The sequence below is a fragment of the Humulus lupulus genome, chromosome 3 (assembly GCF_963169125.1).
Source record: "Humulus lupulus chromosome 3, drHumLupu1.1, whole genome shotgun sequence".
NCBI classification, from domain to species: Eukaryota; Viridiplantae; Streptophyta; class Magnoliopsida; order Rosales; family Cannabaceae; genus Humulus; species Humulus lupulus.
The window spans coordinates 154383810-154395251 of NC_084795.1; the positions used below are offsets into that span (position 1 = coordinate 154383810).

The 11442-nt window shown below is 38.7% G+C and overlaps 1 non-coding gene across 1 annotated transcript; it reads right to left on the reverse strand.

The window, feature by feature from the left end:
- Window positions 1-2907: 2907 nt before the first annotated feature.
- On the reverse strand, window positions 2908-3014 carry LOC133828214 (small nucleolar RNA R71). The gene has a single exon (XR_009890846.1). It is a non-coding gene; the product is annotated as a small nucleolar RNA R71 (small nucleolar RNA).
- Between the last annotated feature and the right edge of the window lie 8428 nt (window positions 3015-11442).

An 11442-nucleotide genomic window follows, 5' to 3' on the forward strand; every position in this document is an offset into this window, starting at 1 on the left:
CATGAATGTTTGGACTGTTGAGTACATGTTAATGTTGTATAAGTTATCTGGTTGTTTGCTTGATGATTATGCTCTGTTATTGTGTTTTCTCGTTGGGCCTTGGCTCACGGGTGCTACGTCGTGCAGGTAAAGGCAAGGGCAAGTTGGACCAATCCTGAGGTGGAGAGCTTCGAGGCTGAATGTACATAGTCAGCTGATCCACCCCCACGGCCGAGGGGTGGTACAGGACGAGAAAAGCCTAATTGTCTGTTTTTCCATAGAGTGGCTACTAACTGTATTTTTAATCCCGAAATTTTGTAAACTGTCTTATAACTATACTACTTCTTGGATCCCATGTTTGATTATAAGAAAATGTTTGATTATCAGAAATGTAACTTTTGAGACCAAAATCTGTTAACCCTAGTTCAACTATAGTCTCGGTAACACGTTCTAATTAAATGACTTGATAAGCAAGTCTTGGACCTTTATAAACACACAGTATAACGATCTTGGCTATCCAGGGCGTTACAGTTAGTTTTGGTTTTGGTATTTTGTGAATTTTTAGTTATAAAAAAAAATTAAGAGTTAAAATACATATTTATTATTATTATTAAAGTATATTGAGTTTTAATTAATATTTCTATATATTTAGTTGATAAATTTTTAATTAGGAAATATGTTTAATTTTAATAAAAATAAATTTGTGTTAAGGAAAAAAATTAGTAGCCTTCTCTCGTGCAGAAATCAAAATGTGTGATAAACCATTTTCTTCTTTTCTTCAAGCGTGGTGGACTGAAGCAACTATTCAATTGAAAAAGCAAACATTTATTAGATATTATGATTAGAGTAATGATACGTGCACACACATATTACACCCAAACATTACACACACTTATGTGGCAAGTCTCTTTTACTTAGTAGGACCCATCTTAAGTAAATACGATTGTTTGAAAAAAATTGTCACATAAGTGTGTGTAATGTTTGGGTATAATTTGTTTGTGAACATATCATTACTCTTATGATTATTATATATTATAGGGGGATTCTACGATATACACTCCATTTTTTGGTGTACTGGTAGTCCCCTCCCATTTTTTGCAACTGGATGATTTTTGGTACGAATTTTTTATTTATGAAAGTCTATATTGAATTTATTTAGAGCATCCTACAAATTTTCAAGAAATTTTGAATATTCATGGTACCAAAATCATGGTTCAAATAATTTGATCCACAAGTGACTATTTTATGTGAGTGGAAGGTAGCATCTTTGAACTCTATTTTTGGCACTGTAAATTATTATTTTTTAGAGTTAACTCTATTTTTGAGAGCACACTTTTTTTATAGAAAATTTATTATTATTTTAGTGAATTTTAGAGAGAATTCAAGAAATCAGTTATATATTTTCAATTCTATTCTTCTTCGTCACTTTCTCTATTTTTCATGGAATTCTTGTGCTTAATGTCTATTATGTCTACCTAAGATTTTCTTAGGTTAAGGGTGTTTATAGAGCTCTAAATGTGTTTTCTTTTGATCAGAAATGATTATTATTTTCTATTTCTATTATGTCAAATTCATTATGTTTTTCGATTCTCAATATTACAAATTTTATTTTTATCTTATTAATATGACCACTAGATATGATTTAAATATGAATTTAATGCCATCATAGAATTGATATTCATCTAATAGTATAGAATTCTAAGTATTTGTGGTAGTTAAAAATTAGATATTATGGTCAAACTATTCTTTACTTATTATAAAAACATAACCTAATTTAAATGTATCGCACACTTGTTGAGTTTACTACCTAGATTAAATCATCTCTATTAAAATTAATGTCTTTGGTAGATTAAATCTAACATGTTTTTCCATTAAGTTGTTTAGTAAATATAATTTATTAAGAAAACTTCGCTTTAATAAAATAAATTAGGGAAATTCGGGATAATGACTGCTTATATTTTACCTGCGGGGTTAATAATTTGATTTGGAAATAAGAGCTGATTTAATTTATGAATAATTGAAAGTGTATCTAGTTTTTGAGAATGAACTCTTAACTATCTTCAATCTTTGAATTTTTCTTCATTTAACTGATTTGTTATTTTTATTTTTGAATTCATAAATCATAAAAGCCCCTCTTTCTATTTTTAAAACTTTTTGCTTTTGAATAATAAATTAAATGGATATTTCTTGTGGGATCGACCCTTGCTACCACGTTAATTTTAGAGAGTAATAAGGAATAAAATAATTAAATTTGGTATGGCTAACAACCCGCATCAAATTTTTGGCGCACCATTGCTGGTCACTATTTTAATTTATATTTATTGTTCATTTTTTAAATACTTTATTTTCTTTTGTTGCTTACTCTCACGCTTATATGCCTGGCGATGACACTCAAGACAAATTTCATGTGATAAAGTAATATTTTTAGACATCGTTGTCCCGCTCTTCTCGTACTATCACTATCATACACTCTTTAAACTTTCAACAAACAAAGTAAATCCTATACAAGTGCCATTACTGTCTGACAATGACTCTAACTCATATTCATCTGTTAAATCTCACATAGCAATGGCCCATAATAGAATGATGAAAGAGTTGGATGCGTTAGATCAAGACCACCAACCATTATATATATGACATCCAACTCTGGATGTCAACTTTGAATTTAAGTCAGGTCTCATTCACTTATTGCCATCCTTTCACAGGTTGCTTGGGTAGGACCCGAACAAACACTTGATATAATTTCATATTGCCTATTCTAGTATTAAACAAGTTGTAGTGACTGAAGAGCATCTCAAGTCAAGAGCCTTCATATTTTCTTTAAAGGATGCTGCTAAGGAATGGCTCCACTATCTTCAACCAAGAACTGTTGATGCATGGAATGAAAACATTGTTTTTGGAGAAATATTTTCTTGCATCTAAGTTGGAACCTTCATAAATGAAATTTGTTGCGTTCACCAACAAACTGGAGAGTCTTTTTATGAATAATGGGAAAGATTCAATCGACTATGTGCTAGCTGCCCCCACCATTAGATACACGAACAACGCCTTATCCCATATTTTTATGAAGGATTGTTACCATTGGATAGGAGTACGATTGATGATGCAAGTGGGGGAGTTTTGGTGGAAAAAACCCCTGCCCTAGCAAGAAGTTTAATATCTAACATAGAATCGAACTCTCAACAATTTGGTGCAAGACAAGATCCATGACCGCCACCGGCTCATAAGTATAATGAAATGAGCACTTCAGTATAGCGTTAGATAGCTCAACTCACTTACATGGTTCAATAATTGGCCTTAGGACATTAGGTGAGACCATGCGATATATGTATGATGGTGGGACATTTTACTGATATGTGTCTTACTGTTCAAGAGAGTTCCCTAAAGAAAGTGAATTACATTGGGGGTTTCACGGGTGCTAGTTCCTTCTCAACCTCGGCTGTGGTGGACGAGCAGCTGCATATGTACACCTCATCACCTAAGCTCTCCAACTCAAGGATGGTCCAGCTTTCTTTTGCCTTTACCTGCACCACATAGCACCCGTGAGCCGAAGCCCAGCAAGAAAACACAATATAACATGATATAATATCAACAGTGATTGTATTACTTATTCAGGACCAACAGTCCAAACAAATAGGTGACTAACACAAAAGTCACAAATATGGGGACAACACCCTTTAGCCATGTGACGATAGGATCACCAGGGCTTAACAGATATCAAAAGTCAGAAATATGGGAACAACACCCTTTAGCCATGTGACGATAAGATCACTAGGGCTTAACCAATAAGTGAGCATCTCACTAGATTTAGCAGGATAGGTGCATGGTGATTAGTCACCAACAGAACCTTCCTCCTGTCTCTGGAGTCATAACTATGGAACAGTGTTCCCTAGCCATGTGACAAACAGTCACCGGGCCATATGCCTTGGCTCTTAATAACTAGTCTTACACTAGCCAAGCGCTTATAATTTCGTCGACCTTATGGTCGGTCCAGGGTTAAAACCCCATATGAGTCATTCTTGCTGGTATCGATTAGATCTAATCTTCATTTGGCTCGGCGTTCACAACGCTATGCCATTTCTGACTCTTAGGTCAGTAAAACACGACCAGTGTTCAATCCATTGTGAACTTGACTAGTAAACCACAGCTTCACAGATGGATCTAATACCATTGCCGATTCTGACTAGTAAGTCAGTGCCACACACAAGTAAGCCATGCCACCAAACATATATCACATATCCAATATCCATAACAAGGTATTCAGCATGCTTACCTAACAAGTACTAGTACAATTAGGACTATGCACGAATACAGAGGCTCAAGCTCTGAATGATACCATACTCAGTATATAAAGCATGTCCCAATCACATATTTCTCATGCATCATATGCATTATATTTAACAATCCAACATGCACCTATAATAGCCATGCATGTCACGTTTAATAATCAACCAACATGCATCCAGAATAGCCATGCATGTCACATATACATAGGGTGCAGTTTTCTTACCTCAGATTCGAGCTAGAATGATTAAAAGAACGACCATTGAAAACGATCAACTTTTTGGTCCCTCAGCAGTTACCTGGTCATAACCAATTATGGGATTCCATCAATAAAATGAATAACAAAAGGTTCCCAAACCAAAACCTAGCCTCCGAAACATCAAACACTACTCAACCGGGTACTAGGTTCGACCCCGAGGCCTAAGGCTTGAATACCCAAGCTAAAAACACATTTCTGGCCAAAAAGCCATTAAGGGCCACGACCCTCCCTAGCTGCGCCGCGGCGCGCCCCTCAAACAGAGGCGGCCTTACCTGTCAAGCACCATGGGCCGCGGCGCACCATTGCCATGCCGCGGCTCACTACGCAAATCAGCCAAAAACCCAACACGCACCAGCTCGACTTCCCTTGCGTTTACCCTTCAAACCAGCCCTTCAAACCAAGCCAAAACACCAACCTAACACCCAATTCAACCACTAAACATCATCCACAACTCACCCTCATCAAAACCCAAAGTAAACATCAAGCAAACATCCATTAATCCAAACTTTCCATCAATAAATTACCAACTAAAAATTAACTCAAAAACAGAGTATGGCTCAAACTCTAGTTCAATTCCTTACCTTAAGCTGATTTGAATCCTTCCCAATGGCTGAACTCAATCTATAATCCCCATGCTTTGACTCCCTAGCTTGCTTCTTCAATTTGGGACCAAAAACCTCCAAGGGTAAGAAGAGGAGATGATGCACGGGTGAGAAGGAGATAAGGACTCTGTTTTTTTACACTTCGACAGCCTTCTAAACACTCCCAAAGGCTGATATATAACTTAGGGGTGAAAAGACTCTTTTGCCCCTAGGTCAAATAAAGGCTCCTAAACACTCCCAAGGGTAAAACCGTCCTTTCCCGCTTATCTCGTTAATTATAATTAACGCTCTCCAATTCCCGCTATTCTCAATATTCTCAAATGCCAATAAATCGTATCCCATTACCCTTTAATTCCCAGTAATGTTCTAATCATCAAAATGACCCCGAGACTCACCCCGAGCCCTGAACTTAAACCCGTTATGACTAGACCGAACACTTACATCTCATGATCGTCTCATGCCGAATAGCTCGAACCAATCCACCTTATAATATGGCTATATTAATTAATCACAACCATGCACCCAAAATACACAATTACGCCCACAGCGGCCACATTACAAAAATGCCCTTGCAATTAAAATATGAACCCATATGCATGCATTCACCTTCATATAATAATATAATTCACATAAACATGTATATAATCATTAAATACCATAACAAATCAATTATGGCCCTCCCGGCCTCCTAATAAAGGTCCTAAACCTTATTAGGAATAAGAATTCCGCACAATTGACACAGATTCCTCAGGTCATTTCCTTGACCTTGCTATCTCAATATCATTACCTTAACCCAATATACATTCCACCCAGCAGAACCTTATTGCTTACATCACAATTTGAACTGGCTATTCCTTACCGGAATACTTAACCTTAACCTTCAAATTCTCATAACTTAATTCATAAATTCCTTTAACCCATGTCCACTGCATGGAAACACATAACTTATTGTTTGCAACTGCTAGTTCCATAAGTAAAGTTGATTCAGAGTCAATCTATTCAGACCTGTTCAGGACTCAACTGCCGAAATGGACTAGGGCTCAACTTGCCTTAAATCCTCGCCCTTTTTTCCCATGGTGACACTTTAAAGAAGATACATTCTCCTACCTGGAATTCCACATTCCTGCTTTTCAATTCAATAAAACTTTTCCATTTACTCCGAGAAATGAGCAACCAAGATTCAAATTCCAACAATCTCATTAATCCCCTGAACCACCTTAGGATCCAGATATTCATTATCGCATTCATCTTATAAGATGTTCCTCAAATAATAATCGGATAACCCTCTCTCTCTGATTTGCCATCAGTCTGAGAGTAATAAACTGTACTGAGTGTTATCTATGTTCTCATGGCCTTCCAACCCTTCAAAAACTTGGAAGTCACAATAAAGTCTTCATCTAATAAGATAGACCTTGAGACTCATGAAGGTGCTCTATCTCTTTCACAAAGAGATAAGAATACTGATCAGCTGTACCATTCATCCTTGCTGACAAAAATACACTCACTTGGACTACTGGTCCACAATGACTCAATGCCAACTCATACTGACCCACTAACTTGGAAATCCCACTGTGAAACCCATCGCGATGCTCTCTTATTCCCATTATGAAATACTCAAAGGCTGTAATGGCCTTGCTGATTCCTGATACTCTGTCTTGACCTAGAAATAGGTTAAGAACTTTATCACACATCCCATTAGCTCCCTCTCCATCTCAGGCCACCACTATGAAGATTTCATATCCTGTTACGTTTCCATGATGCCTGAATGAAAAAAATAAAAGAATAACATGAGATTCATCCATAATCTCCCAGCTAATCTCAATGTCCATCGGATTCCAAGTCCAATCTCTATAACATAATAAATTCATATCTTTCACTGTACAACTCTTAGCTAATCCATCTAAAGCTTTCCATTCAATATTTCCTATATGTGGCTCACTTAACCATCTTTCCCCTTTATCTTCCTTGAGATGAGAATCTCAAACAATAAACTGGCCACTTGGCCCACCAGGAACTCTACTCTAGTTCCGGTCAGATACTTTAATCAACATGTTGCATAGACAATCACTTTTCTCTATTACTGGGATGTCATAACAATCCACTAACTGATCCTGGTCCATAAAAGACCCAGAACGCTTTCCCAAGGCACCTAAAACATCTTTACCACCCATGGACACTCCTGTCCCCAAGGCACTCTTCAACCTTGGTAATTCTCCGCAAAGAAAATACCACAATGTCATCGTCCAAGACGATCACAAATCCCATTCAAATAAACCTTTGAATGCACCATTCATCTGATTCACAAACACTTAGCATTAAACCAATTCTCATTTACATCTGATTCCATCTTTGGCACTAGTCCAACCACCATTCTAGTCTCTTTTCATAAAAAGAAGCCCTGTCAAACCACCTGGAAACACATTCAAAATCCATAGACTAATCCAATCTGTCCTGATCTCACTAGCACAATCTAAGTGGTATCCACCACGCTAGCTAAGAGTTCCATGCACCTCCCTGCAACAAAACTCTAGCTCCTACTACAGGTATCATAAGCATATAGAACCATGTACCATACCAACTATCACAAGGCTTTCCGCTCTCAAGCCTTATTACTATACTTTCCTTGCTATTCAGGATTACTTCATAATTACTTAACCAATCCATATCCTGGATCAAACCAAAGCCTGTCATAACCAGCTTTATCAAAATCACTGATGAGTCCTTTCCATAACCTAACTCATCTCTTAAGTTTCCAATACCATATTACATTTCCATCACAACATAACCATGTGATCATCATATCATCCTTATGCTTCCATATATGCAACAAACAAAAGGACAGCATGGCACCAAAACCAATCAGTATAACTTAGAAATCAAAACTAGAAAATTAACCTACCACCCCTGAGGAACTAGTCTCAGTCTCTGATTCCGACTGCATCGGAATGAACACTCGAGCTGAAGTCGAGTTGTCCATCCCCTTTTTCTCATTCTTCTTCTGCATTGGGCAATTCTTCTTACGATGTCCAAACATCCTGCATGAGAAACATGCCCTTGCTCGACATACTCAAAGGTGATGCCTCTTGCACCGAGTGCATGTCAGATATGTCTTCCGGCCTTCCTTTTTACTTGCTCGAATAAGTGGAGATACCGCTATCTGAGCCCCATGCTCTCCAGCACTCTGCTGCCCAATCTGATGTCCTGCGCTTTCAACAGCAAGAGCCTTCTCTACCACCTGAGCATAGGTAGAGACTTCATGCACTGGGGCAACTCTAATGCCCTGAGCTATTCCAAGATTCAACCCCTGAATAAACTTTTCCTTCCGGGCTATATCTGTGGGTATCATATCAAAGGCAAACCTGGCCAACCCATCAAATTAATTAACATGCTCGGCTACTGATGCCTTTCCTTGAACTAGATTCAGAAACTCATTCATCTTAGCGGTCTTAGCTGCATCACAGTAATATTTCTCATTAAACAGCTGCCTAAATTCCTTCCAGTCCATCACAGTTGTATCTCGTGTCTGGGATACCACCTCCCACCACGTCCGGGCATCATCCCGCAATACATATGTCGCACAGATCATGACCCACCAGCCCCATACTGTCTAAAATGGAACTGATCATGCCTATCCATTTTTCAGCTCTGAATGGATCTAGGCCTCCCTCGAAGACTGAAGGGTAATACTTCAGGAATCTTCCACAGAGAAATTCCCATCTATTCTCAACCCTAGGCTGAGCTAAAGCTGATGCCACTCTTGGCATAGTAGAGGAAAAGGTGCTCCCCAACAGACTCCGCTGTTGCTTCAAATATATAATCTCTTCCTCATGCATCTGCAATCTTAATTGCAAATCTGTAAGCATCTGCTGAAAATTCATGGGTGCAGATGAAGAACTGATACCCTGGCTGTAACTCCCAACCCCTGTATAACCACCACCAGGCCTCATAATCTGCCTTGAATATAAACCTGCTGATTAGATCTGCAGTCAATAACAAGACCCATTAATCACAATGAGCATATCAAGAGCTTTCCCCCACGGGATAAATCTTACCACACCACAATCATTAACCCCTTGCAGGGCTAAAAACATGCCCATGGCATTCATACATTATTCATATTCCCCGCTCTTCCAACATTCAAACCATGCCTCCAACTCCAGCATATAAATATCACATTTAAATAAAGTCATAGAGTAGGCAATCATATGATCACAATCATATATATATATATACATTTACAGAGCATATAATCATATAGTCAAGAGCCAGGCTCAATCAGAATTTCATGCTCCCTAATACAATGTGCAGGTAAAGCATTTACATTCTATTTAAGCAATTATGCACATAACTACAGAAATAATTACCATTCCATGAGTGAAGCTATCTTCAGTGATGAGTGTACATGCCCAGCTTGTCTTCAGGAACCATAAACATTGGCTCGCTCTGATACCAAGTTGTAACGCACCAACTCCAGGGACTGTTACAGTGTGCCTTGTAAACAGTTTTAAACTCGCTAATAGAGTCATTTGGCCAAAATTGTGTAACTAAGTATGATTAGCGGTTTAGGAATTAAAAACTTTGGATAAGATGTAACGTTTCACTAGAACGTTTAACATATATACTAGGATCCCAAAGGTATAATTTTAGAGTCTACTACAAGAAAATATTTACAACAGGCCGTTCTATGCGGAAAAACAGGGTTTAACCCTAGTTCATTCTCAACCTCGGCCGTGGTGGACGAGCAGCTGCATATGTACACCTCATCACCTAAGCTCTCCAACTCAAGGATGGTCCAGCTTTCTTTTGCCTTTACCTGCACCACATAGCACCCGTGAGCCGAAGCCTGGCAAGAAAACACAATATAACATGATATAATATCAATAGTGATTGTATTACTTATTCAGGACCAACAATCCAAACAAATAGGTGACTAACACAAAAGTCACAAATATGGGGACAACACCCTTTAGCCATGTGACGATAGGATCACCAGGGCTTAACAGATATCAAAAGTCAGAAATATGGGAACAACACCCTTTAGCCATGTGACGATAGGATCACCAGGGCTTAACAAATAAGTAAGCATCTCACTAGATTTAGAAGGATAGGTGCATGGAGATTAGTCACCAACATAACCTTCCTCCTGTCTCTGGAGTCACAACTATGGAACAGTGTTCCTTAGCCATGTGACAAACAGTCACCGGGCCATATGCCCTGGCTCTGAATAACTAGTCTTAGACTAGCCAAGCACTTATAATTTCGTCGACCTTATGGTATGTCCAGCGTTAATACCCCATATGAGTCATTCTTGCTGGTATCGATTAGATCTAATCTTCATTTGGCTCGGCGTTCACAACGCTATCCCATTTCTGACTCTTAGGTCAGTAAAACACGACCAGTGTTCATTCCATTGTGAACTTGACTAGTAAATCACAGCTTCACAGATGGATCTAATACCATTGCCGATTCTGACTAGTAAGTCAGTGCCACACACAAGTAAGCCATGCCACCAAACATATATCACATATCCAATATCCATAACTAGGTATTCAGCATGCTTACCTAACAAGTACTAGTACAATTAGGACTATGCACGAATACAGAGGCTCAAGCTCTGAATGATACCATACTCAGTATATAAAGCATGTCCAAATCACATATTTCTCAAGCATCATATGCATTATATTTAACAATCCAACATGCACCAATAATAGCCATGCATGTCACGTTTAATAATCAACCAACATGCATCAAGAATAGCCATGCATGTCACATATACACAGGGTGCAGTTTTCTTACCTCAGATTCGAGCTAGAATGATTAAAAGAACGACACTTGAGAACGATCAACTTTTTGGTCCTTTAGCGGTTACCTGGTCATAACCAATTATGGGATTCCATCAATAAAATGAATAACAAAAGGTTCCCAAACCAAAACCTAGCCTCCGAGACATCAAACACTACTCAACCGGGTAATAGGTTCGACCCCGAGGCCTAAGGCTTGAATCCCCAAGCTAAAAACACATTTCTGGCCAAAAAGCCACTAAGGCCCGCGGCCCTCCCTAGCTGCACCACGGCGCGCCCTCAAATAGAGGCGGCCTACCCTATCAAGCACCATGGGCCGCGGCGCACCATTTCCATGCCACGACTCACTACGAAAATCAGCCAAAAACCCAGCACGCACCAGCTCGACTACCCTTGCGTTTTCCCTTGAAACCAGCCCTTCAAACCAATCCAAAACACCAACCTAACACCCAATTCAACCACTAAACATCATCCACAACTCACCCTCATCCAAACCCAAAGTAAACATCAATCA